Genomic DNA, 27,819 nt, shown 5'->3' with positions numbered 1-27,819 from the left:
GCCACTCATCATAATATATATCCCACATTCAAAGGCTGTTAAATCGCATTGTTTACCCATATCTTTAGAAAAAAATCACTTCTACTGTCGTGGTAAACAACCTGCTTCCCTATTTATAATGGTCTGGCCCTCTAGCAACCTCAGCGTGAGATTATAGCTAATTTGCCTACAAACGTCAGGTGGTCATAATAATCTGGACCCTCAGTGTATATATATTATTGATTTCAGAGAGAAAGGGAGAGGGAGAAAGAGATAGAAATATTAATGATGAAAGAGAGTCATTGATCAGCTGCTTCCTTCACGCCCCCTACTGGGAATTGAGCCTGCAACCCGAGCTTCTGCCATGACTGGGAATTGAACCATAATCTCTTGGTTCATAGATTGACGCTCAACCACTAAGCGACACTGGCCAGGCCCATTCTATTCTTTTTTTTACCTTCTCTGGGCTTCCAGCTTCACCCAGCATTGTGATTCCCCATTTGAGGGCCTCATTCTCCTCCCCAGAAAACAAAGAGGCTGGATTGCAGTGATTTTTAAGCCCTGCTTTGCCAGAAGCCCTTCCAAAAAAAAGAAAAAGCAGAGAAGTGCAAGAAAAGTGGGTCCTGTCCTGTCCCACTTCAACCACAGCCACTTCAGCTTATTCATTTTACATTATAGATTGTAACAGGCTTCTCTATAAAGAATCTTTCCCCAGCTATTACAAAAAATGAGAGTTTTAAAGTCATGGAAATATAATAACTAAATTTTATTCTCATCCAACAAATATTTATAGAGCACCTATTCCGTACCAGGTGCTGTGCTGGGAGATGAGGATACAATGAAAAAAAGGCATGCATGGCCCCTGAATTCAGGGAGCTCCTATTCTGGTGAGGGAGACAGACTGTAGAATTACAATGTGGTAAGTGCTAGTAAAATGGAGAGTACTAGAGAGACACGATGGAGGAGAAACAAGCCAGCTTTGGGGTAGGGATCTGGGGTGGAGGGGAAGAAGCTGCCAAGTTTCAAGGCTGACTAGAAGCAATCAGTCAGAGGAACCAATGTGGAACCCTGGACTGGATCCTGGAAAAGAAAGAGGACGTTAATGGAAAAACTGATGAAGCCCAAATAGAGTCTAGAGTTTAGATGACAGCAATGTACCAATGTCAGTTTCTTAGTTTTCACAAATGTACCATGGTAATATAAGATGTCAAGAATGAGGGAAACTGGGTGAGGGGTGTACGAAAATTCTCTGTACAATCTTTACCAACTTTTCTGTAAATCTAAAATTATTTCAAAATTAAAAGTTTCTTCAAACAGATGACCAAAAGAGCACACTCATCTCCAGGATCTTTTCACAATGTTCTGACTCTATGAAGATAGCACATAATAACAGCAGCTAATATTAAATAGGGCTTATCATGTGTCAGGCTTGGTTCTAAGGGCTTGCTATGTATTAACTCATCTAATCTTCATAACAAGGAGATAGGTAATTTTCTTATCCCCATTTTATAGAGAAGGCAATAGGGGCCTAAAGAGATTAACAAACTGAGGTATTAAATGGTAGAGCCAGGATGCAATCTAGCTCCAGAGCCCAGGTTCTTAAGAACTGTACATTTAGATCAAAGCTTTCAAAATGTTTCTGGATTTTTCAGGCAGGCATATGTAACTGGGGAAATCCAAAGGATTAATCACAAAGGCTGAAAGGCATTATGTTTAATACAAAGAAAAAGAAACAAAAGGACTCTCAAGGTAAATTCCTAACTTTTGAAAATCTTAACTGGAGTGGAACCAAACCTCAATACCAATGGCCCCTCCGCATGTGGACGGTATCTCTGGGTTGGGCTGTGTCCTGTGCTCTCTGCCACATCACTCTTGAAGAGTTGTACCACCAGCCCATATTATGCCCTCTGGTCTGCCCTGTAGCCAGGATGCCTGCTGATATCTTCATCCCTGAATTGTCTCTCCAAGTATATGATGAAAAGAAGCACATGGGCTGCCTTTTCAAGGTCTTCAAAATAAGCTTAAGTTTTCCAGTGACTAATGTTCCCAGGTGCTCTAGAATCTATGCAGAGAACCTAGCAAAATCCTTCTCTCTGATGTATCATGTTCCTCACTGACTGCAGTTCCCACCATGTCAAAAAGAAGTCAGAAAGCTTTTCACCTCCAATATGGGATCCTTAAGGGCAAGACTTGGCCTCATTCATTGAATAATATTTATTCAATAAAGAAACAGTTCTGAAGAACATACAGTCTCCTAAAAAGATGTGCAATGAACCAGCACAAACACTCCCTGTTCTGCACCACCATTCTAACCATTTATTTTCAGAAGGCTCCAGAGTACACACCCTCCATAGGCAGGGCCAGAAGGGAAAAAGGAATCCTCAAGAGATAGGGGAATGGGAAAGAAAAATTTACAGTAGGAAGAGTGTAAGCAAAGAGATAAGCTTGAGTGGCAGAGGAGATGGAGATATGACCAAAAATAACAGACAATATAAAGAAAATGAGTCCAAAAGGAGGCTGGGTACAGAAGAACCAGTTTTCATTGAATGTCTACTATGCATGGACATGGTGTTTTGCTCATTGCACACTTCCTCATATTGCCAGGCTCAACGATATGTGGCTGATCAAACAATCCTGATTGAATCCAGCTTATGTTGATTTAGCAAATGTTAACACTCAACATTTTTAGTTGAAAGGTCCCTAAGAGTACATAGCCTACACCTAACATTTCATAAATAGATGAGCTCAGACAGGGGAAAAACTTGTGTCCAGAAAGAGAACTGAGATCTCCCCATTCCTTGCCTATGCTCTTTTCTGCACAGAGATGGATAACAAGGTGGATACTGAAAGAACACAGCCTGGAGTCACAATTCCTATGGTATGGTAGACCAGATAAATAGATTATCCTCCATTTCACCTAGTATGTTCTATCTGCTGATTACTGCTAAAGAGGAGAAAACTAGTAACACTATTTTAAGTAAAGTAAATGACTTTTCAGGAAGACTATAAAAGGGTAGTCTGCCTTACATGAAAAGATTGATACAGGTGGATGAGAATGATTTATCAGAAAATGTGAAGGCAGGGAAGGAGGAAAGGTGGAGAAAATGGTGTGTTATGGAGTAAATGGAAACTAGACCTGCCAGAATTAAGCCATTCACCAAGGAGCCAAGACCCACTCTGAAAAGAGATTGTGATTGACAAGGCCTGAGGCCTTGCCCCAGACGAGTCAGAATGCCTTACAGAAGTGAGTGAGTCAGTAGATGGGCAGTCACTCAGTTGGAACAAGGCCTAAAGCTGAGTTCTGCACCAAAAAGCCTGCCGCCTCTTATCTATCCAGACTTAGGCTAAATGAAAATTGGTCTAAGTTGTATCCATGTGTTATAGTATCTCAACCCAATCAGTCATGTCAAAATTTCATGGTTGTTTTATTCCCAGTGACTCTTTGGCAATCCTCCATGCCTCTCTCATACAAACTCTCTCACACATAGGCCCAGCTCTCTTCCCTGAGGAAAACCGGCTCTGATTCCACACACTCAACCCCAGGCAGAAGTTTCTATGTCTGAAGTCACTCATTTTATCTGCATACCTTTCATACCAATTAGAACTTCCAACCCAATTAGAACTTCCAACAGTCACTAAGATGTATGCCTGAGTACCCCTCCGAGGCTGAGATGCTGGTAGACTGGACCCATAGTTCACAGAAGCTTCTCCTAAAGTACATGGGAGCACTAAGCCCAATAAATGTCCTGGGGAGGAGGGGGTGTCGGGGGCGGGGATAAGTCTATGATCAAATGACTTTGGGAAATAAACCTCTTAGAAGGTCACAATGTGCATTCCTTTACTGAAGGCTCAGAAAAATCTAATGTTAAAAATACCCATTTAAGTTTTGAAGATGGCAGCATAGGTAAGCACCTGTACTCACCCACAACCACATCAAAATTACAACTAAAATCCAGAACAACCATCATCCAGAATGACTGGAAAGCTGGCTGAATGGAAGTCCTACAACAAGAGAAGTAGAAAAGAAAGCACACTAAGACTGGTAGGAGGTGCGGAGGCACGGAACAGGCTGGTCCAGCACCCATGTGTGGCCAGAGACCCCCAGCCCAGAGTCCCAGAGCTGGGAAAAAGTGCCCCTACGCACAGGAAGAACTATGAGCTGTAAAAACCAGTGTAGATAGGAGCTCGGTAACATGGAAGCTGCTGGAGACCCAGGTGTTCCTCTTAAAAGGCCAGTACCATGAACTGAACTTACAATGCCCTGCTTCCTCTGAGCTCCAGCAGCAGAGCGAAGCTTTGGGGGACACAGACACATACGGGGAAGATCTAGATTGTCTGGCATCAGGGCAGGAACTCAAGGGCAGCTTTCTCCCAGACAGAGGTGCTTGCAGGGATCATGGTTCCTATGCTGGGACCTCCCGGTCTCAGGGCTGACTCACAGCCATTTCTGTTTGCTCCGCCCTGGTGATTCCCTAAGACCCTGCCTCATCCAATTTATAACCCCACCCAAACTGTGTGCAGCAGCTTTTGCAAACAAGCTCCAGCTGGGTCAGGGAGCCCCAAACCTATCAACAAAAGGCCCAAGATCTGGCACCTGCACAGTTTGCCTTGCTTCACAGCTGGGCCTCATCTGGGCACTTCCAAACCTGATACAAAGAGGAGGAATCTGCAGATCTCTCTGTAGCTCTTGCTGGGTGGTCCCAGGCATTGGCTGACTTTGCACCTCCCTGGAGGCCCAAGAGCCAATGTATCCAGTGGTCGTCAGACACTAACAGATTACAACTCTACACATCTATAAGTAACACTCAAAGGGCAGACTCAGTGAGCACCAAAGCCCCACTGAAGCAAGTCCTGCTCCATAGGGGTGTCTCCTGCACAGCAGCTCTACCCCTGTAGTCGCAGCTGGTCCTCACAGCCAATTGGCCTGGAGGTCAATTCCTCCCAGTGACACCAACAGCAATCAACTCTCAACTACGACAAGACTGTGCTCACAGCCCACAAAAGGGTGCACCTAGAGTTCTCAGCTCAGATGACTGGGGAGGCTGAGCCACTGGGCCCTATAGAACACCTACTACACTCTACCAACCTTCATTCTACCAACTCAAGGAGACATAGCAGCTTTACCCAATACATAGAAACAAACACAGGGAAGCAGCCAAAATGTGGAAACAAAGACACTAAGTTTAAAAATGGAAGAAAGCAAACTACTGCATATAGAGTTCAAAACCATGGTTATAAAGTTACTCAAGAATCTTCTAGAAACCTCAAAAAAAAAAAAAATGGAAAAGGACCAGTCAGAAATTAAGCATACACTGATTAAAATAAAGAATAATATACAGGGATTGAATGGTAGAGTAGACAATTCTGAGAATCAAATCAACAATTTGAAAATATGAGGAAGCAAAAAACACCCCACCAGAAAAACAAAAAGAAAAGAGAATCCAAAACTATGAAGATAGTGTAAGGAGCCTCTAGGGCAACTTAAAGTGTACCAACATTCATATTATGTGCGTGTGTGGCACATCATAATTAAAATGTCAAGGGCTAAAGACAAATAGAGAATCTTAAAAAACAGCAAGAGAAAAGCAGTTAGTTACCTACAAGGGAATACCCATCAGCTGATTTCAACAAAAACTATGCAGGCCAGAAGAAAGTGGTAAGAAATATTCCAAGTGATGAATAGCAAGGACCTACAGCCAAGATTACTCTACCCAGCAAAGCTATCATTTAAAATTGAAGGTCAGGCCCTAACCAGTTTGGCTCAGTGGATAGAGCCTGTGGACTCAAGGGTCCCAGATTCGATTCCTGTCAAGGGAATGTACCTTGGTTGTGGCACATCCCCAGTGGGGAGCGTGCAGGAGGCAGCTCATCGATGTTTCTCTCTCATCGATGTCTCTAACTTTCTATCCCTCTCCCTTCCTCTCTGTAAAAAATCAATAAAATATATTTTTAAAAAATAAAATTGAAGGTCAGATAAAGAGCTTCACAGACAAGAAAAAGCTAAAGGAGTTCATCACCACCAAATCAGTATTATATGAAATGTTGATGTGTATTCTTTAAGAAGAGGAAGGAGAAGAAAAAAGATTTAAAAAAATGGCAACAAATACACACTATTAACAATTGAATATAAAAATCAAAATAAACGAATAAGAAATCCAATGAACAGAATAAACTGGTGAATAAAATAGAATCAGAGGCATAGAAATGGAAGAGACTGATGATTCTCAGAGGGAAGAGGAATGGGGGGGGGTGCAGAAAGAGATTAAACAAAGTTCATATATTCATTACCAATAGACACAGACAGTAAGGTGGCAAAGGCCTGGGGTGGGGTGGTAACCGGGTGGAGGGGGAAAAAAGAGGGACATCTGTAATAATCTCAACAATAAAGTTTTTTTTTTTTTTAAAGCCCATTTAATTTTGTTTAACTTGAACTTTTCCAAACTCACTTGGCTATAGGACCTTTGTGCCATAGGACATTTCTAACATTTTGGAAAACACTATCTTAAGAATCACAGCATTTAAGGAACTTTAGTTCTCCTACAGCTGCACCTTATCCAATATTGCTACTACCGTACCTCTCATACTTGTCTTCCATAAGAGCAAGGATCTTTGTCCAAATCATGATGGTATCCCTGGCACTCAGCAAAATACCTTACAAACTTTAGTCCAATAAGTGTGTTAGGTGAATGAATTAATTCAATTTTTTCATATCTTAAGATGAAAGAATAATGATAAATATGTCAGCATGACCTCCTCTATATATTCTTAAGTGTTTAAAAGAATGTCTTACACAAAAAATGTGCTCAATAATTCTTGAAGAATGGAATGCAATGCAATGGAACAGAAATTTCTCAGCTATGCCCAAAGCCAGAAGCTCCCCTAACACTATGAACTCCTGCCTCTTCAACGCCTTCACCCAAGTAGAGTGTCAACCAGAAGAAAATGAAGATGACAAATCAGAAGAGTAAAGCCAAGAGAAAACCTAAGGCCCTTTGGGGTGGTGCTTGCAAACTGATGGCAATAAACAAGACCTGTCTGCATCGTATTTAGACTTAATAAGATAGTTTGCTGACTGTTAATTAAATGCTCAGTGGTTGTTACCAACCGTGGTGATTAACTTAATTTTGAATTAAATAAGCAATAAATGCTTAACTGAAGTTCTATTAAATTTTACCCAGCAAGTAAGGAATATGAGGCTCCTAATTGACTTTAAACTAGTTATGGCAAGTTAGTTGAATTTTTATTACCTGAGGATAACTACCATATTAAATCTAAATTGACTATTTTATTTGATAAGAGAAATGTGTCTCCTGTTCTTCCCATTTACCAAAAACGTGCCCAAGAAGGTTCACAGTTGGATCAGAATTGTTTTGTTTTCTAGTCCTGTTTTAAAAATAAGTTTATTCATTTAAGAATGAATAAATGTAAGAGGCAAAGAGGTCTAGGAAGGAGTTCTCTATGAGACTAAAAACCAGATAATTGCCCTAGGTGGTTTGGCTCAGTGGATAGAGCATTGGCCTATAGACTGAAGGGTCCCAGGTTTGATTTTGGTCAAAGGCACATGCCTAGGTTGCAGGCTTGATCCCCATTTGGGAGCGTGCAGGAGACAGCAGATCAATGATTCTCTCTCTTCATCATTGATGTTTCTATCTCTCTCTCCCTCTCCCTTCCTCTCTGAAATCAATAAAAAATATGTGTTTTTTTAAAAAAAGGTAGTCATATTTTCTAAATCAGGACTCTGCTTTCTCAATATAGATATGGGTTGGAGATGTTGTTTAGACATCACTATTCAGAACTTCCCAGGATGTTTCCCATAGTTTAAAAGGCTACTAATACTAAACATTTTAAATCACAGTTACTGTTCAAATAAATGGTTGGTTCTGCTACAAAACAAGCTGTATGACCCTAGTCCAGGGGTGGGCAAACTTTTTGACTTGAGGGCCACAATGGGTTCTTAAACTGGACCGGAGGGCCGGAACAAAAGCATGGATGGAGTGTTTGTGTGAACTAATATAAATTCAAAGTAAACATCATTACATAAAAGGGTACGGTCTTTTTTTTTTTTAGTTTTATTCATTTCAAATGGGCCGGATTCGGCCCGCGGGCCGTAGTTTGCCCACGGCTGCGCCTAGTCCGTGGTCGGCAAACTGCGGCTCGCGAGCCACATGCAGCTCTTCGGACCCTTGAGTGTGGCTCTTCCACAAAATACCCACTTCTGCATATGGGCCATGAAGTTTCAATCACACTGTACATGCGCGCCCGCACGTGGTATTTTGTGGAAGAGCCACAATCAAGGGGACGAAGAGCCGCATGTGGCTCACAAGCTGCAGTTTGCCGACCACTGCCCTAGGTAATTAACCTCATTCTTCCAGGTCTCAGCTACCACCCATGTTAAATGAGGAGGTTGAACTGGAGATCCCTGACTTTATTCATTTTTTTCTTTGTAGTATGTATGGCCCCTGGAATATTAGCTGGCCCACATAATCAGTGCTCAATAAACATTGACCAAAAAAATGAGTTAATACATAAAGTTTAGGCAACTCAAAACACTAAGCATGTTTAGTCCTTTCATAACAAGCTTCCCCTCCCCAGACCATTTTTAAATACTGCCACTTGACAATTCACACAAGGGGAAACAAACCTAAACCATTTCTTGGGAATTACTTTTAGTAATTAAATAATGTAAATTAAAACTATAATGAAATAGCATTGCTTACATATTAATTTAGCAAAGACAACTACAAGTCATAAAGTTAAGTCCTGGGGAAGTCACAGAGAAAAAGTCGACTCACGCATTGCGAATGACTGCAAATTAGAAGTCTTTCTGGAGTATGTATGGCAACTGGTATGAAAAGTAATAGAAATATCTTATATCTTTGAGCCTACAATTCTCCTTTGAAAGAAGTTAAAACTTACTTAACCTGCCAATAAACATTGACTTAAGGTCTACTATTTGTCATACTCTATGGCAAAATACAAGGACAAGGATGTGATTGTATTATCATCTGGTGGGTTGACAAAGAGCAAAGAGGACAGAGATAACATTTTTTAGCAGAACCACACGGAAGGCACTATGATCCCCTTTTATACATGATGAATTGGAGATTCCAAGAGGTTAAGTAATCGTATACACAAATGCAAAGTTATTACACGTGTTTAACTGTAAAGCACTAACAAGTGGCAGAGCCATGATTTGAACCTAAACCTGTCTGACCCGCCAAACCATATGCATTTTCTACTACATCCCTGAGGAAATTAAGATACATATTCAGATAACCACATAATACAAAGGATAAAATGATAGCCACTGTTTGGAAAAGTGAAAGTGCCAAAGAAATAATTGTCTTTAGAAAATAATTAAGAAGGAAGAAAAAGGTATTTGTCCCCTTATATTTATCATTGCATTTTTTAACATGTTGAAATCATATTTAATTGTTTTAAAAAAAAAAATAAAGCTATCCTAGAATGCACATGGGTAAAGTTTAAATCAGGATTTATCAATTTCAAGAAGTATTTAGTTATGAAAAAAATAAATATAAAATCCTAACAGCTTTTTTTGTAACAATATCAAGTAGAAGGAAACACCATACACAGAAAAGCAGACATGCACTTTTGGGGATGAATTCAAGAAGGGGTATTCAAGTAAAAGAGTGTTTCTTTGTTTGCTTATTCATTTGTTTAATGAAGTTGAGTAAATATATTCTAAGTAAGTCCTTTCCTGTAGTGTTTTGATAAGAGACTGATTAATGTTCAGAGGAGTTCATTTAGGATTTCTCATTACTAAAGATATTCTTAAAACTAAAGATGTCATTTATTACTTCACTTATAGTATTCATTCATACGTTTACTCAACATATGAATTTAGCATTTATTAAATATGTAAGAACATATCAGGATCCACAGTGAATCTTAAGGATATGAATCTGAACAAAAATGAGGTCCTGTCTTGGGGATCTTTCCAGGCTCATAAAAGGAGGAATATGAAATTGTGCTAATAGAAAACTCAAGTTGAAGTCCTGGGCAAGTCACTTAATCTTTCTCAGTCTCACATTCCTGATCAGTAAAACTTAGACAATATTAATCAGTACTCACAGGACTATTGTGAGGATTTACCTGTATGTGTAGGAAAACACATGATCAATTGTAAAGCACTATAAAAATGGGAACTGGCAGAAAGTGCCATGACTATATTGTTGGATTCCACGTTGAGCAGGTCCATGCAGTCTGGCCTAGACCACATGATCTCCTTGGTAAGTGGCACCAAAATAGTGGCTCCACACAATTCCACATGAACTTTAGTTCACCATTCTTAGTACCTAATCATCCATTTTTAACACTCTCTGCCTTTTGCCCAATTTTACTATGGACTTTGCACGTGTCACTGCTCAGAGTCTGGGGTTACAATTGTTTAAATGAGAAGAATAGGTGACCTCTAATCTACCTCTGAAATGCCCCCCATATCCATTTCCTCATCCCTAATTCAGCTTCACTTTATCTCTTGGCTGAGTTACAGTACATCTCACCATCTCCCATACCCTCCCCTCAATCCATCCAGCATACTATAACCAGTTATTTTCCTAAAGCATAGATCCAATCACCCCACTTCCATATTTGATGCTTCTTTCATAGTTTAGGCTCAACTCCTCAATGCAGCAATCAAGGCCTTTATCAGTCTAAGTCCCAACCTCAACTCCAAGGCCTCTCTACTAGGCAGTCATCCCCATGGACTCCAACTTTTCAAACCACCATGCACTGTCTCTCTTCTGTGTCTCTGTCCATGGTATTTCCTACCTTATCTTCTTCTGACCCACCAAATTCCCACTCTTCCTTCAAGATTCAATGACAGTCATTTCATTTGTGAAGTTTCTCCCAGATTCCTAGTTAGTCACCGTTCAATTAGAGTCAACAGATATTTGCACATATACCTCTTTTATTTTTATTTCTATGCGTTTATTTGAGCCAAACTGTCATTGCCAGAATGCAAAATGTCAATGAATTGAGAAAATGCTCCAGAGAATGGCAGTTTTATGTATTTTATACATTAGAATCAAAGGAGGAGACATAAGGAGGGATTACATGGAATTCATTGGTGGTATATTAAGGAGGCAGGATAAAGCAAAACAGGGAAATCTCTGAGATTGGATAAAGATTAAAATGCAGAGCCCAGCCAGCATGGCTCAGTGGTTGAGCATTGACCTATGGACCACAGTTCGATTCCTGGTCAGACATATGCCCAGGTTGCAGGCTCGATCCCACCTGTGGGGCATGCAGGAGGCAGTGAATCAATGATTCTCTCTCATCATTGATGTTTCTATTTTTCTCTCCTTCTCCCTTCTTCTCTAAAATCAATAAAAATATAAAAATAAATAAAATCAAATAAGATAAAATGGAGAGATACATACTTCTTTTTCATTGGTGGGTATAGGATAGCACATACTTTTACAAACTATATTGATTTAAAAGATCGCCTAAAGGTAGGAACTGCATGCCCCAAACCCACACTAGATTTCCACTCAGTCATTTACAAGTACCCATGGCACATGGTATTGTACAAATAAGCACAGGATTCTGTCAAATAGATGGACAAATGTATCTTTAGGGTTCTGTTCAGCTGCCATTACTGGAACCCTATTCTCCAAGTAAAGCTGCTAGGCTGTGGCCAAGAAGACAGATTTCCAGGTTGGAAATGAGCAAGACTACTGGAAAACTGACCTAACTTTCACCTCGTTCTAAGAAAAGGTGCTGCTTACCCTCCCGGTCACTGCAGAGTTTGCCTTTCCCATGAGTCATGGTATACCCCACCCTCAGTGTGGCAACTCCCTACTGCAGTTCCTAAAAATGATTATTATTCATACCAAACAAGACAGAAGCTCCAGGTGCCTTTGTTTTGTTTTGTTTTGTTTTCTTCCTGGGAACTAAACAAGTACCATATTCAGTGGAAAATCATCAGAAAGAATGAGATTATTCTGTGACCTCTTGGCACAGAATTTGGTACCACATTGGGGTATTACAGTTAGAGATCTTTACCAACATAGGCCACTGATGGAAAACAATAGATTCAAAAAGCCAGCTAATATACACACATGGACAGAAACTCAATCTTATTTCTTAATAGCCAGAACAATTTTAGCTGCCCCAGTGCATCTTGGACTAAACCTTCCTGTCCTTCAGTGTCCAACCCATGGCCCAGCACTTCCAACAAGCTTCTGCACATGTTCCAGTGGACTTACCCACTCCAGAAGTCCTTCATTTATACTACTCTGGTGGCACTTTCTTATATTTTAAACATTATTAACATGTTTTATCAAATCTAATAAATTAACTCTAAGTGCCTACAACCTAGACATCAATTTCAAACATCCTCAAAGTTTACCTTTATGAATGTAGTTCATTGAACAAACATTTCTTGAGCGCCTAACATCTCCTCTAACAAAAACAGTATACGTGCGCTGAGTCCTTATCTTAGGCCTGGCCTTAAGCATATTACTTACACTACCTTACTCAATATTCACCTACAAGTAAGGTGACCATATAATTTATCCTCCAAATCGTAACAACTCTGAGGATAAAAGGGGACACTATCAATACTACACCAGGACACAGGCAGAAACCAGGGCTGTCCTGGGAAAACCAAAAAGAACAGTCCCTCTACTTCTTAAGCACATAGTGTTGCTACAGCCATTTTTATAGATAAGGAAAGAAAGGCTAATATTGAGGAGAGGAATCCCTTAACATGCAAATGTGATTTCCTAAATATGCCAACAAACTCACAGTACGTTCGCTCAGCCATGTTCTCCTAATAGGGAAGGTCCTCTATGTCCCAGAGCCTCTGCTACGTGGGGGCTGAGCTGCTGGTTCATGGCCTGAGTAACTAAGGAATGCTGACAATGACTGTGGTAGACAAGGTGCCCATACTGGAGTGGAAGGAGGCCAAAGCACAGTTCTTAAAGGTCAGTAAAATAGCCCTGTCTTGTCCAGACCCTTTGCTTAGGTGCCCAACGAAAGCTTCCCACACACGTTTCTGAAGAAGACCTGACACCACTCCTCAGAACCAGTGTCTCATTTGAACTACACGGGGATTTGACGTGAGGCCATGACACAAGCAATTGCTGTAGTAGAAGCAAGCCCCGCAGACTGGAAAACACAACACAAACAAAGTCCAAGAGAGTGGGATGAGCCAGTGGGAGAAGGGACACAGCACAGCCACTCACTGGTGACGGACGATCTCTGCACAGATAAGAACGCCTATGAACACCTGTGCACACACCTCATATTCTCAACAGTAGTGTCCTCATTAATGAGATGTCTTACTAAGAATTAGTAAGTCAGTAAACCAAATCGTGCCTGTGACCAGCCCAGGGAGCACAGCTAGGATACGAACTTGGACCTGTCTGGGTCTAGATCCCAGGGTATCCACCAGAAGGGTAAGGTGCCATCACTGTGTGATAGGCACCATGCCAGGCACCAGGAATTGCCACATTATGTACTGCATTACCTTTTAAAAAGCCCCTTGATGCATATGTCTCTGGTTCTCACAAATACACTGTGATGTACCATGTGACCTCTGTGTGAAGGGAACTGAAACTCAGGATTATTCTGGAATTTGCTTAAGATCACAGGGCTAGGGGGTGGCTCAAACACAGGTCTTTGTTTTTCCTATACCAAAAACCATTGGTGATGATACTGGTAGAGAAAACAGCATAAGCAAATGATAGCATGGTAAAGCCCAGACCCTCAGGATTCTGGAGTCTCCAAAACAATTCTCAGTTTTCTTCCAAAGTCACAGACACAGGCAGCTAAGGTTACTAATTAGCACACAAAAACCAGGGCTGTCCGGGGAAAACCAGAAAGAACAGTCCCTCTATCTCTTAAGCATGTACTGTGCTACAGTCATTTTTATAGACAAGAAAAGGGAGGTTAGCCCTTACTGGTCTGGCTCAGTGGATAGAGTGTCAGCCTACCGACTCAAGGGTCCCAGGTTCGATTCCGGTCAACGGCATGTACCTTGGTTGCGGGCACATACCCAGTAGGGAGTATGCAGGAGGCAGCTGATCAATTTTTCTCTCTCATCGATGTTTCTAACTCTCTATCCTTCTCCCTTCCTCTCTGTAAAAAATCAATAAAATATATTTTTTAAAAAAGAAAGAAAAGAAAAGGGAGGTTAACATTGAAGGAGAGGAATCCCTTAATATCCAAATGTGTTCTCCTAAAAATGCCAACAAGGTAAAATAACAACAATGGTTTTTGCCTGTGTATGGGGCTTGCTAAGGACTTTCACATCCATTTCTCATGCTCACTTATGGAAAAAATGAAGACACAGGACAGGCGTTTTTGAGACACGAGTCTGATTTTCCCTCTGCCACTTCAGGCCAGGCACCCTGTGGGAAGGCTTCTTCTCCCCTGAATGCTTGCCCACACTCAGAGACAAGACTGATCCTGCTGACACATCTCCTGGATTGCAGTTGGGAACTGGATAATAAAAAACAATTGTAAAATGTATTCACCACATAAAAAGTGCTATGAAGGCTATGAAACACTAATGGGTTCTGTGAGATGGTTTGTGATGGGCAGGTTTAAGAGGGAAGGAAAAAAACAGGAGGATCGGGTCCTATACTGGCAAGCAAAAATACTTAGAAATAAAAGGAGAAAAAGGAGAGTGCCAGGGGTGGGGGTGGGACTGTCACAAGCAAGGAGCCTGGGAGTTATCAAGGAATCAGAAGCTTGGTTCTTGTAAGCAAGCCACAGGCATAAATGGAAGTAAAAGAAACAGATTCCCAAACCACACATAAACTCAAACTGAACCATCTTAATCACTTTGTTTTCCAAATGCAAAAGCACAAGGTTCAAGCCTAGTAACAATGAGCTCTTAAGTCAGCGGTTCTCAACGTGTGGGTCGCGACCCCTTTGGGGGTCGAACGACCCTTCCACAGGGGTCGCCTAAATACATCCTGCATATCAGATATTTACATTACGATTCATAACAGTAGCAAAATTACAGTTATGAAGCAGCAATGAAAATAATTTTATGGTTAGGGGTCACCACAACATGAGGAACTGTATTAAAGGGTTGCGGCATTAGGAAGGTTGAGAACCACTGTCTTAAGTTTTATCCCCTCCCAAATTCTCCTAGGCAAAGCCCCTGGGGTGGGAGTGGGTGGAGAAGGAATGTGTCAGGCCAGGCTCAGCAGAAACAGAATCAAAAACACCTTTGAAAGAGAGCTGGCCACAGCCCAATTCCAGCTCAGCTGTCAAAGATGTAACAGAGCAAGTCTGTTCCTTTCCCTGGGGCCTCAGTTTCCTCTCCACTGCAATAAGGAAGCAGGTCTCTCTGGCCACCACGACCCAGCCTGCACTTCTAAGGCAGAAACTGGCTGCCAGCTTGCTGGTTCTCCTACTGCCTACAACCTTTGGTCACATAAAACAGGTTTCCCAGCCAAGGCTGATAAACTAGCAAATAATTGGAAGGACAAGAGTAAGAGCTAAGCTGCCTAATATGATTCTAATAGCAAACAGCTTCCAGAATCCCTTCTCCCCTCTCTGCTCTGCTGAGCTGATACAATTACAGTATCTCCTGCCCTGGAACATTTCAGCAGCCTTCTGAGCAGGCCCCTGCCTGGGGTGTTAACCTTCTACCATTTGTCACCAGACCTCTCTGAAGCTCAGGGGCAGCAAGGCCCTCCTTTGCTGTAACAGTAACAATAGCCCTCCTGCCCTCCTTAAACCCCTGCCATCATCCTTAGCTATCCTATCAGCCTTTATAATCTAATCCTCGGGGCCATCTTTCACAGTGATCTCCAAGCACACCCTTCTATTTTGCAAGCACCCTTAGGCCTCAGGGTTATGCATGTATATCAAGGCCTCTATGCCTGGAATGCTCTTTCACACCATTCACCATATGAACTCCTACTCTCTCTTCAAAACCTTCCAGATGCTGGTCACTCCATTCTTAGTGCTCCCATTAGCCCTTTGTTCATCACTCTATTAAGGCCTTACCATGTTCTATTTCAATCTCTCTCTTATGCTGGAAACAAAACCCTCGAAAACAGACCCTTGTCTTTGTAAGCCAGTATTCAGCATTTCTGACTAGCATATGGTGATCACTCAGTACACATGTGTGGAAATCAATACAAGAGGTTGAGCTAGATGAATGGTAGAAGGGGCAGAAAGTCCAGGAATGGCTTCATGGCACAAAGTGGGTTTGGGCTTTGAATTTAATGGATCATAAGTTTACAACAAGCAGAGAGAATGGACAGGCCAGAAACTACAGGGACTAGGCTGGTGATGAAAGAATATGAAACTATGACTTTCCAACATAGTTTGGATAAATAATATGATTATGGGCACTGGAAAACAGCATAGGCAAAGGCATGGATAAGAAAACAGAGGAATGTTCAAAGACAACAGAACCACCTGTCTGTGTGAGAGAAAAGTGAAAGAGCAGTTTCAATTGAAATTTCTCTTAGGATAACTAGTTTAAAGACCCAACACAGAACTCCTAACCTTGACCCGGACAGTGGGACTGCCCAATGCCATCTGTGGCAGGTATAGCATAAGTCAGTGATGGCGAACCTATGACACTCATTTTTTTGGTTGATTTTTCTTTGTTAAATGGCATTTGAATATATAAAAGACATATCAAAAATATAAGTCTTTGTTTTACTATGGTTGCAAATATCAAAAAATTTCTATATGTGACACAGCACCAGAGTTAAGTTAGGGTTTTTCAAAATGCTGACACGCCGAGCTCAAAAGGTTCGCCATCACTGGCATAGGTGAATCTCAATGGAGCCCTGTGCCCACAAGCCCAAACCAATCCCTTTCTCCACCTAACAAATATTTCCAGAATGCCTAACATGTGCCAGGCACTCTTCTGGCTACTGGGAACATGACCATTAACAAAGGTATCCTTGGGATCCTCATGAAAATTATTTTAAAGTGGAGTGGAGACAAAACAAAGCAAACATATAAGGTCAAGTGATGATTCATGCTTACACTGTTTCAGTTCATTTATTTCACAAAAATATACTAAACATCTTCAGAGCACCAGAAATGATAGGGATTCAAAGATGAGAAAATCAAGTAAGTAAACTTTGCTGGATGACATTCTTGGGGTCTCATCCCAGAAAATACCTGCATCTGTGAATCTTTAAAATGCAAATGACCCACCTGAGGCAGGTAGGCCACAGGGAAGCATTTGAGTCCTGAACCTGCTTTTCTTGGAAGAGGTCAGCATGACATAGGGAGGGCAGGATCCAACAAGAACTATTTGGCTCAACTCCAGAGGACATCTATCATTTTCCAAGGAAATATAGGTCATAGGCAATGACTGAGGTCAAGACACTCCATCAAATCCTTATCACCTAAGTACTATAGTTAATACTATGTACTATAGTTAATAATTCTATGATATATATGAAAGTTAGAGTAAATCCCAAGAGTTCTCATTACAAAGAAAATTTGTTGTCTTTTTTTGCTTTTTATTTATTTTGTATCTATATGAGATGATGAATGCTAACTAAACTTACAGTGGTAATCATTTCACAACATATGTAAGTCAAACCATTATGCTGTACACCTTAAACTTATACTAGTACAGTGATGTATGTCAATTATATCTCAGTAAAACTGGGGGGAGAGGGTACAGAATCCTTATCACTACAGAGGAGGAGAGAGGAGAAAAGAGGAGAGGGGGTAATATTGTGGGGGAGGGGTGTTGCAGACAATTTGCTAGAGAGGCTCTCACTTCTCCAGTTAGGTTTGGGGAGAAAAAACACCCAAAGGGTAGAGGGAAAGGTAACATCTTAAGAGAGGGAACGGTGGAGCACTAGTGTGGAATTGAGGAGACTGCTCACCCTTGATGGTAAACCCCTGATTATGATCCCACCAGCGCTCAATAGATGTATACTGAATTAAATTCCAAGGAAGAACACAGGAAATCAATGTTGATTTGAATTTTTCATTCTGTAGAGGCATGAAAGAGTGGTGACGAGGCTACAGATCAGGCAAAGGTCGGAAACTGGGCCATGTCACTTAGTAGTGGTGTAACCTTATTTAACTGGACTCATCATCTCATCTGCGAAATGAAACTAAAATCACAAAACCAACTTCAATAAATCGGCATGAGAATTCCATAAGCACATGGTAAGCACTCAAAAGATTTTCAAAGTTATATTCTTATTACTATTATGGTTAAGAAAGAACGATAGGAAGATTAACATTTTCTAGCCTCAATTCTGTGGCTTAAATGCTTCCAAGCATGAATCCCATTGACACTCTGGCCACCCACTCACCCTATTGGTGGAAAGTCAGAAGAGATGAAGGCCTCAAGGATACAGCTGTGTCCTTTCTCATTTCTGTGATCTGCATTAGGAAAGCACTGGCCATTTCCTCCACGCCTCCAGGTGACCTAGAGACAACCCACAACACACTTCCATTCCCTCTTCCCTTCCTCTCACCCTCAGGTTCTCTGTCTCACACACACCTTCAAGCCCCAGATTTCCACCTGGATAGGAGCTTCCTCCATACAGCAAACTGTACCTTCCCTTCCTCACCTCAGTTTCTTCCAGCAAGGCACAGCCTTCCAAGCCTTGTTCCAAGAAGAGTCCCCACCCACCAATGCACACACAGAGCTAAGACTCCTAATTACTGCCCAAGGTCAAAGTCTCAGGTTCACTCAACCAATTACTTAAATGTGTTACTATGCTTCCTGCATTACTATCCAAATACCTCTTCCCAGAGATGGTTTCAGAGGTCCTGCCCAGGCTTGTTCTCATGTGAATCTCTAGAGTGCCGGTTAAGGGCCCCTACAGCCTACAAGGTAAAGTTAAATCTCCTTAGAAAAAAACAAAAGTCCCCCGCTTTCTCCAATTCCCACAGCCCACTTCATGCTAGCCATTCAAAATACAGCCTCAAGAATAAACGTTCCCAAGCCACCTCACAGATTGAGGCTTACCTGTCCTTCCTCCACTTGGACAACTCTTCAGACACCACTCCCTCTGTGCTGGCTTCCCTTAAATGGACCCTCCTCAGTGCAGAGCAGCTAAAACATACCCGGAAAACAGCATGCGCATGCGCATGTACACCCGTGGTCTTCAAGAAATCCTGTCCTCCTCATCTTTATACTCCCAAGGCCAGCCAGTTCCTGGTTTGCAGTGGGTAGGCTCCTGAACTTGTATGCTTCCTGCACTGTTCATCTCCTTTATGTAAAAATAGCCGTGTGTTTCATCCTCTGATTTTACCGTGTTACCTGGCACTTTCTATCCCTCTTTCCATTTTCCATTAAATGCAACAAATTTCAGGGCTAAAGGGGCTTCCCAGTACATTCCAGTGAGTTACACCTTCCCAGTGAGTTACACTCTGCCCTTGGCCAAAAACTCATCATCATCCCAGCAATTGAAACCATAGTTCTAAAATCATATCTTATCTGACTATTCCACAGTTCTCCCAATAATCCATGTGAGTTCCTCAGCAGGGTAAAGTCACACATTAACACCAAGAGTCAAAGTTCTGGGTTGTCATTTTGAGCACATTTCTAATTAGCTGGGTGACCTTGGGCAAGAGTTACCATGGAGATGACAGTGTCACCAGGCCTAGTTCTCAGGGGATTTTTGAGATGAAAATGGAATATCTGATGGGAAAGTGTTTTATATAAAGTGCCAAACACTGTACATTCATACAGGATATGCTTAACAACTTTTATCAAATCTAAACCATTGACTGTAAGATGTACCATCAACTTAGAATGAAAAAAATTGCTCAACTATGACACATCTATGATTATGAGAGCCCAATTTCAGCGATATTAAAATTTGAAAAAAAAAATGTACCTTAGAACTGATGAAATACAACTTATTTGTCTCTAAAATACAGGCACTTGTTATAAAATCTTCATATTTGCCAATGGCACATAATAGGTTCTCAGTAATATATGTCAAGTAAGTGAGTGAACACCCAATGATAATATTCATAGGCCAAATTATTGCCTCTCTCTAGAAATGGGCAGCAGAAGGTTTCCCAGTGCCAGTACCTCCCCTCTCAGTCATGTCCCAACCTGCTCAAAACCCTCAAATAATGACTTCACGTCATATCCAAACTCCCAAGCCTGGCATTTTTAAGGCCCTTCATAATCAAGCCTCCTTTCCCACCAACCACAGGCTGGAACTCTGCCCCAGAGTGATGACCTCACCACCAGAATATGTCACTCCAAGGGTCCTAATCAGTCCTAGCCATAGTAACCAGCTCAGTAGCTCAGGTTCTCCTCCCTCTACCCATCCCCAAAGCCAACTCTAGGCTGGCCAGCTGCTTACAGTGAGCATGACCCTGAGGGACTGCCTAACCCAGCAGTTCTCAACCTATGGGTCACGACCCCTTTGGCGGTCAAAAGACCCTTTCACAGTGGTCGCCTAAGACCATCCTGCATATCAGATATTTACATTACGATTCATAACAGTAGCAACATTACAGTTATGAAGTAGCAAGGAAAATAATTTTATGGTTGGGTCACAACATGAGGAACTGTATTTAAAGGACCAGAAGGTTGAGAACCACTGGTAACCCAAAGGTCCCAGGCCTACACCCTTCCTTTCAAGCAGCTAACCCCAACTACTTCTCTTCCACCTAGAGTGTACATTCCAGACTGTAAAGGCCTGGGCATTGGAGTTGAGGGGCAGTCCTACAAAGACTCAGTGCAAGACACACTTCCTTTTAACAGTCCCCAGTGCTAGCAGGAACCCTGGAAGGAGAAATGCTGGTCATGGAGTAGAGTAAATCCTATTGGAGATATTGCGCCCCCTCCCGCATCATCCACCATTATTCACTGTAGCACCCACTTTCTCTGGCCCTTCCTTTTTATTTCCCCATCTGTAAGAGTGAGGCAGGGTAAGGATTGGGAAGGGGGGAAGGGAGGTAGTAGCTTCCTTTCACTCCACTTAAAGGCTTTCTTAAAATGCACAAGTGCTGAGAAAGGTAAGCCATTAAGTCACTGACACCTTAGTAAGAACAAGTTTTACTGGAAGGCAAGCAATTTAGAAAAGGGGAGGGGGTAGAAGGAGAAAGGATTGGAGATAAAGTTAAGTGAGTCTGGTATTAGAAAAGTAATTCAGAGAGGCCCCTAAATTTTTGCATTTTGTGTTGAGGGCTGGGAGGCAGTGGATCCCTGGGAAGGGAAGCCTGGGAGATACCTTTCTGGTCTCCATAGCACACCAAAGTCCCAAAGACATTGCTCTGTCAGAGTACCTGGGCACAAGTCCACCGATCTCAAGTACTCTCCCTCGAACCCCATGCCCTCAACACAGTAACATTTACAGTTTCAGCTCTACTCTCCACATTTTATTTAGTATTCTCTGGTCTACAGCCCACCCCCACCTGCCCCCAACATCCCACCAGCCCCAGCCCCACCCCCCACCCTACCCCCACTCCAGCGCAAATGACCTCCCTCCATGTCACTGGCTAGCTTCAGAAAACTCCCATCCTTCAAAAAGCCCCGATCAAAGGGCCATCACTGTCCGCTCTCCAGGGACCAGGAAATCAAACTCCTTTTCCTGAGCCCATTAAATGATTATCCACGCCTTTCCCCCAGCACTCAGCACTTTCTGTCTAGGGTCAGGTTCGGCTCCTCGGTGGTCTGAGCGCTCTCTGAGGGCAAGAACTGGGCCTTATCTGACTCTCCGACCTAAAAACCCACCAATGCCCCCTGGCACACAGTGGGTCCTGGAGAAATGCTGGAGAACGGAAATGAGGAATTGGGAGCCATTTATTTTCATTACAGTCGGCCTTTAGTGACTGACTTCTGGGGAGGCCCTCCTTCTCCCTGGACCTCAGTTGCCCCAACTGTAAAATGGGGGCTTGGATAACTGTATTCCTAGGCCCCTTCCATGGTGACAACTGGGATTCCGCGAAAGCTCTAAGCAGCTGGGTGTGGCCCCGCCCCCTGCGCGCCCAGAAAGGCCCAGGCTGGGGTCACACAGGGAAGGGCTCCGACCCCGCCCAGACCGCGATCTGAGCTTCCCGAAAAACTCCGGGTCCCCCTTCAATGGCGTGTACCCCGTGATTGCACCGCGGCTGGCACTTCCGCACCGCGGGCCCTTCGGCCGGGGCAGGGCGCACACTCCACACCCTGCGCCCGCGCGGCTGCCACCCCAGAGGCGCTCGCGGCGGGGGAGGCTGGGGGTTCCCGAGGCACCGGCGGGCGGAGGGTGAGGGGGAAGGAAGGAGGATTTGCAACAATACCTCTGGGAGGAGGCAGCCGGGGCAGCGGCGGTGGCGGCGGCGGCTGGAGGCGGAGGCTAAGGCGTAGGAGGAGGTGCCCAGGCACTCCCCCTCCCATTGTCCCCAGCCCCGGACAGGCCCGGCCCCGCGCCCCGCAGCGTGTCCCGCGCCCCGGATCGTGCTACCAGCCCTTACCTTGCAGCGCCCGGCTGTCCCCCTGCTCGCTAAAGCTACTTATCCCGGGAAAGCTCGCGCGGGGCCCGGGAGCGAACCCACAGACAAAAAGTGAAACTTCGGCAGGGCTGGAGCGACTGCTGGTTGGTGCCTTTCCCCCTCCTTCCTTCCCACCGTCCCCACCCCCTCCCCTCGGTCTCCCGTGCGGTGCCCTGAGAGCTGGAAGCTGACGTCAGGGGCCTGAATTCCTGACTTTGCCTGCACGCATTTGTCCATGTAAGGTATGGGAAGGCGGGTGCCCGGGAGCCGCGCGGCGCTGCCTGCTGGGGGAGGGGGCGCCCGCGGCGGGCAGGGGCTGTGCCAAAAGGTGGGCGCACAGCGGACATTTTATTTCCTGGAAATGAGAGGAGGGGACCTAGGGATTCAGGGAGCTCGCAGAGGAGGAAGAGAAAGGAGGTGTGGAGGCTTTGCCTGCACTGGAGGAAGAGGAAGAAGATGTAGAAGGAGGAAGCGGCCGAGTCGAGGGGGCTGTTTGAGAAATGGGAGAACCTGCATCTGCCCTTAAAGGCGCCAACTTAGGGCGCTCAGTCTGAGCAGCAGAGATCCTGCTCAGATTCCTTCCGAGATCTGGGTCCTGAGTCTCTCCCTGGATTCCCAATAGGACTCCTAACGTACAGGAGGTCGGAGCTGGCTAAGACCAACTTCCAATCCGTCCACTTCCCACGTGAGAAAACTGACGCTCTCCGAAGAGAAATGACTTGTGCAGAGTCACACACGCCACCGACCCAGGCGCGGGACCTGGGTGTTCAAACTCACAATCCCAGTTCCCTCCTCCAGTCAGAGCCCCGACTTCCTCCTTCCCACAGAGATAGAACCAGGTTAGATGTTAGCGGGCCACGCAGACCACCCAGTGAAGAGAATTCCAACTCCCTTTGGCCCGGAATCAGTTCCTGGAAGGTCTGATTGACAACCCTGAAGAACAATGACGTTGCTTCCAGGCCACTTCCTCTGTCCTAGACTCAAATAAAGGAACCCCTGGAGTTTAGCGTTTATTTTACAGCCTGGTCCTGAAGCCCAGAAACTTTTTTCTGTGCTTATATCTCCAAAAAGAAATCAGCGAACTGGGTGAACTGATTTGAATAAAAGCAAGCCTGTTCTTGGAAAGTTAGAGTTGAATTTTCCCCTCTGACATTTGTAAATGTGCGCACTCATGGAAACCACCATTTACTATGCCAAGGAGTTATAATGTGCAGCAGCCATTGCCTGGGAGGTGGTCCAAGGCTGGGGACTTTGTTTCCTTGTATTTCTATCCTATTGATATCTACAATAATAATCCCTCACTTTGGCACATCGTTAAAGCAGTTTATCAAAGCTTCATGTTAGCTAGGACAAAGCATAGTCCCCCTTGTACATTTGAGTGAAAAGGTAAAGTGACTTGCCCAACAGAAGCACCTAAACTCACCTCCACCCATCCAAGTCACCTGACTAATGCCAGGATGTTTCCACCAAACAGGAGACCCTGACCTCCAGCAGGACTTAATTCCTATTCAAGAATGTTGAGAGTACACTGAGTTGCCTATACATGAAACTTCCAAAACTTGGTTCTAATGGGATTTGGTGGAATTTTTTGACCAAGAATTAAAGAAATTAAAGTAGGAACTTATATTATTGCACTTAATGTCTATTTAACGCCTTCCTTATGCAAGCTCTTTGAATTCCTGGGTTCAAATTGCTTAATCTCTCTTCCTCTCAAGTTCTCACCTACACGTACAAAAATAGGAAGATAGTAGCCGAGAGATAAGGTCAAGAGTATCTAGTCCATGCAATAATGAAATAGTTTTCTTTTTGCAACTAACATAATTTGAATTTTTTTTTAAAAAAATGAACTCTTTGTTATGGGGCTCTAAAAAGATCATAACTTATTCCAACACAATTCTACCTTCAACATTTCAGCAAACCCATATTCTAAGGGGTAGTGTTTACTATGAAAAACACCTGGTATCACACAAAGTAAGAATGGATTTACCCAAAGCTCATCGGATATAACAGGACTTGACCAGCATTTCTTTTTATTTCCCCCATTAACCCACTTATAAAGAATAATAGAGTTCTAATGAGGATTAATAAGATTTAATAAGATATAATTAGAGTCATTCATTTCCTCCATCATACACATTATAAGAGTGCTGTGTTGGATCCAGAAATGCTACTAATTATGTTGAAACTGTTATATGGCTGTGTTGGGGAAGATCACTGTGTTTCTCCTCCTGAAATATTTATGAATTACCCAGGTGGGCATGGTGTTAGCATAAGCATTATATAAAGTTAATCACAAAAGATGATTTCAACTCATGAAGCACTCACCAGGAGTATAAGAGGAAAAGTCATAAATTGGATGCTTGGCAAACTACATGCAGAGTTGTCATCAATGCAAGATCAAATCAAAAGGCTCATTGTCATTTGCTGATCTGGTTTCTTTTGGATTCTCACTTTTCTCAGCATCGCTATTAAAACCTGCTGTGTGCAGGGGCTTTGGAAAGAAGGGAAGGGTGTGTAAACTTGCAGACTCAATGCTAAAAAAAATACAGATTTATAAATTGGAAGACTAACAGAAGCACAGAATTTCAGGTGGGGCAGAGGTTATGTATTCCTATGATTACACATGGTAGCCTAAAGGCCTACAGAAGCATTCTGACTGGTCCAGTGATAGCACACAAAACTTTGAGGAAGGCCTGGCTGTGGTCCCACCATGCCCTTGCATCCATTATAGCCCCTTACCCAAAGGCCCTTGTGTAGCTCAAGTCAATCTTTTCTTTGTGCCTCTGATATGCCAGGCAATATTCTAAAGATTGTCCATATGCTTTTCATTTAATCCTCACAAAGCCCTTCTGAGGTTGGCATTATCACTTTCTCTATTTTGACCATGAGGAAAGTAAAGCCCAGAGAGGTTAAGTGGTTTGCTCTTATGCCAGAGCTAGTAAATGGGTAAGCTGAGATTCCCCCTGAGCCTAGGCAGCCTGGTGCTTTGCTCACTCACTGCTGAGTGACCATCTGGTCTCAGTTGGAACACTCTGATGTGCAGAACTCATAATCTCCAACAGCTGACCAAGAAGAAAAGACATGAAGAGGCTACTGGAGAAAAAAGGACAAGGTTAGGCATGGAAGATAAACATCAACATGATGTTGCCTCTCCATGCTTAACACCCATCAGGCCACACTCCTTAATGTGGTTTGCACAGCCCTTCAGATTGTCTGCCAGTCCTTTACATGTACTCACCCTCCAGCCAAATGAAATTCTAGTGGTTTCCCAAACATATCTTACCTGTTCATGCTTATCTGCCTTTACACAGGTTCTTCTTTCTTCCAGGAGCCCTCTTCCTTCTCTCTCTACCAGGCAACCCTTACCTAACCTCTTCATATTCCCCTTAAATAATGCCTCTTTTGAGAGGCCTTCTAGCCCCTACAGACATATTACCCCTACAGAGTGCTACCATTACTCTGCTTATCTCAATCCATATGACTCTGACTAGTGTCATTGGTTACCTTGTCTTTCTCTGCTACTGGACTGAGAATCTAATTTATCTCTTAGTCCTTAACACAGGGCTTGCCTTGATCATTGCAGACACTCAATTGTTTCTCCTCCTCCCCTCCTCTTCCATCTCCTCCTCCTCCTCCTCCTCCTCCTCCTCCTCCTCCTCCTCCCCCTCCTCCTCCTCCTTCTCCACTTTTAAATCTTTATTGTTGAAAGTATTACATTTGTCTTCTCCTTTTTCTTCCCCTTCTCCTTCCCCTCCTCCTTCTCCTCCTCCTCCTCCCCCTCCTCTTTCTCTTAAACCTCCTCCCTCTTCTTCCTGTCAAAGGCTGAGGAAGATGCAGAGAGTATAAGGCCCAGGAATTTAAATAAAATCACTTAACTTCTTCAAGAGATGAGTCCTAGATGTAATAAGACCAATGGGAAGGAAAAAGAAGAGTCAGAGGGGCCCAACCATTTGGAATTAGAACCAGGATTGGCATGGGGAGACAAAGGAGAGGAAGGTTTGTAGTCCTTTCCTTGCCCTAAAACTGCTGTGTGAACTCATGGCAAGTCACCTCCTCTCTGATCTCGTTTTCTTTATCCATAGAATTAGGTTCTTAGATTTGATATTCTCCAACACTTTCCCAGCTCTTTGATTTGATGCTTCTTTCAACCTGTTGACCAAATTCATCTTCCTAAAGAATAGCATGCCACATTATGTTCTGTTCTAGGCCTTCTCACATTTATAAATTTTATAAATTATCTAAGGATATAATCTACACTAATAAAAGACAAACAAGCAAATTGACCATACCTTTGCTACACTTTAAGCCACGCCCACCAGCCAATCAAAGCAACTATATGCAAATTAACCCAACCAAGATGGCAGCTGGCAGCCATGGAGCTGGAGCAAGCAGGAGGCTTGGTTGCCAGTGATGGAGGAAGCCAAGCTTCCCGCCTGTCGCGGCCAGCTCTGAGCTCCAATCAAGGCAACAAAGTTTCAATTATAGAAGATAAATAAACCCCAGATACCTGCTTTCAGCCGGCCATAGCCACGGAGCTGGAGCGAGCAGGAGACTTGGGTTGCCCCTGGCAATGGAGGAAGCCAAGCTTCCCGCCCTGCCCTGGCCAGCTCTGAGCTCCACTCAAGGCTACAAAGTTTCAATTATAGAAGGTAAATAAATCCCAGAATAAAAAAAGAAAAGAAAAAAGGAGAGGCTGGGAGCTTCTGTCTCTGGGGGGCATAGCCAGCCTGAAAACGGCTCTCAGCCACTCACCCAGACTGGCCAGGCACCCCAGTGGGGACCCCCAACCCTAAAGGGAGTGTGGCCAGCCTGAAAACAGCCATCAGCCCCTCACCCAGGCTGGCCAGGCACCCCAGTGGGATCCCCACCCTGATCCAGAACACCCTTCAGGGAAAACCAGCCAGCCCCCACCCATGCACCAGGCCTCTATCCTATATAATAAAAGGGTAATATGCAAATGGATCCTAACAGCATAACGACTGGGAATGACTGGTCACTATAACACACACTGACCACCAGGGGGCAGATGCTCAATGCAGGAGCTGCCTCCTGGTGGTCAGTGCGCTCCCACAGGGGGAGCTCTGCTCAGCCACAAGCCAGGCTGATGGCTGCCAGCACAGCGGTGGTGGCGGAAACCTCTCCCGCCTCTTCATCAACAATAAGGATGTCTGACTGCAGCTTAGGTCTGCTCCCTGCTGGAAAGTGGACATCCCCTGAGGGCTGCCGGGCTGCCAGAGGGATGTCTGACTGCCAGTGTGGGCCCGATCCCCCAGGGAGCGGGCCTAAGTCAGCAGGTGGACATCCTCCAAGGGGTCCCAGACTGCAAGAGGGCATAGGCCTGGCTGAGGGACCCACCTGAGTGCACAAATTTTTGTGCACTGAGCCTCTAGTTCTTCTCTAAAAGTAGACACAAAATTAAAC

General features: G+C 43.6%; 1 protein-coding gene across 3 annotated transcripts in view; it reads right to left on the bottom strand.

The window, feature by feature from the left end:
* The window catches only part of LPP (LIM domain containing preferred translocation partner in lipoma), a 654,879-nt gene extending 632,339 nt beyond the window's left edge, over window positions 1-22,540 (bottom strand). For all 3 annotated transcript variants that reach the window (XM_081087023.1, XM_081087021.1, XM_081087025.1), the window contains exon 1: window positions 22,381-22,540. The gene's annotated coding sequence lies outside the window, so the exon portion shown is untranslated. The remainder of the gene's footprint in view (window positions 1-22,380) is intronic.
* Between the last annotated feature and the right edge of the window lie 5,279 nt (window positions 22,541-27,819).

This window comes from Myotis nattereri, assembly GCF_964212035.1.
Source record: "Myotis nattereri genome assembly, chromosome: 3".
NCBI classification, from domain to species: domain Eukaryota; kingdom Metazoa; phylum Chordata; class Mammalia; order Chiroptera; family Vespertilionidae; genus Myotis; species Myotis nattereri.
Note: the sequence above shows the minus strand (reverse complement) of the source record. Positions and strands in the feature narration are given on the sequence as shown.